We start from the raw sequence: 1,394 nt of genomic DNA on the forward strand, positions 1-1,394 counted from the left end.
TTTTCCTTGTTCACTTTCCTTTGTAGCAGATTGTTCCTTATTACTCTGATCATTAAGTTCCACAGTGTCCAACATCTTTTGCAATTTGTCAGTCATATCTATCTGTGTCCATAAAATTCCCTCCTGTTGTGCATCGCTCAATTCTTTATTCCTTTGATCATCCAGTTCCACAGTATCCAAAGCACTTTGCAAGCTGTCAGTCAAATCCATCTGTCTCCAATTCCCCCCGTCCTGTTGTGTTTGTATGTCCTGTTTGTTACACTCTTTCTGTTGTTCTGTATTGTTTTTTGATTCTGGTCCTTCGCCTCGTACTCTTGTTTCATCCTCTCGCTGCTCGTTGTCTCGTTCATGCACCCGCCCGCCCACCTGCTGCTCTTCCTCCTCCTCCTCGCCCTCCATCCAACACTCACACTTATTTAAAACCAAATTGCAATCCGGGCACGTCACGGCATTGCAGTTCCTGGCAAAGTGCCCCCTCTCCTCACATTTAAAGCACTTGAGGCAATCCTTCACCACATGGTCTGGGCTCATGCACAGCCGACAGGTCTTCACCTGATGGCCGTGCATCACCCGAAAGTATTGTGGACCTTCTGCCGTTTCTATTTTCATGCTGTAAGGGAGGGAGGCCACCTCCTTCGGGAACCGCGTCTTTACATATCTCATCCCATCCTCAATGCTGGTCCCCGGATAAAAACGCCGCTTTATTTTTGAAATTGGGGAAACTCCCCATCCCTCCAGCATTTCTTTAAAATCTCTTCGTCAGCGAGGTAGACGGGCAGATGCATGAAGGAGACAACGTAGTCTCTGTTCTGCAATCTTTTCACTTCACAGTTCTCTCCCTTGATAATCAATCCATCTATTAAAAGCTCTGTGTCATCTTCGCATTCCAATGTTATCTCGTACTCCTTTGCTTGTTTCGGTCTAACTGCCAGAATCGTCTCATCCCCGATCTGCTGTGTCACATTTGCTTTTGATCTGCGGCCCTCGCGTCTTTCACGTGCGCCACATCCACAGTCACAGTCGCTTCTTTTAAAGGGGTCATCGGATGCTCATTTTGCACAAGTTGATATGATTCTTTAGGGTCTTAATTAAAAGTCTATAACATATTTTGGTTACAATTTCTCAATGTTAGTGTAAAAAACATCTTTTTAAAACTGTCAAAATCAGTTCTGTTTTTATCAAGCCATTATAGTCCATGTTGCTTTAAATGTTAATGAGCTCTGCTGGCCCCGCCCCTCTCTTCCAAGCTGCTCTCAGAGAGACTGTTTACTTTAGCCGCATTCATCGTGAAACTTGCTAATTAGCACATTATTAGGAAAGGTGATTTGCAAAGATTCATAAAAAACCCTTATACTCACTTCTTCTGTAGATGAGGCTGGATCACGAATGATTCG

This window comes from Sinocyclocheilus anshuiensis, unplaced genomic scaffold (genome assembly GCF_001515605.1).
Source record: "Sinocyclocheilus anshuiensis isolate Anshui unplaced genomic scaffold, SAMN03320099.WGS_v1.1 scaffold169, whole genome shotgun sequence".
Classification (NCBI taxonomy): Eukaryota; Metazoa; Chordata; class Actinopteri; order Cypriniformes; family Cyprinidae; genus Sinocyclocheilus; species Sinocyclocheilus anshuiensis.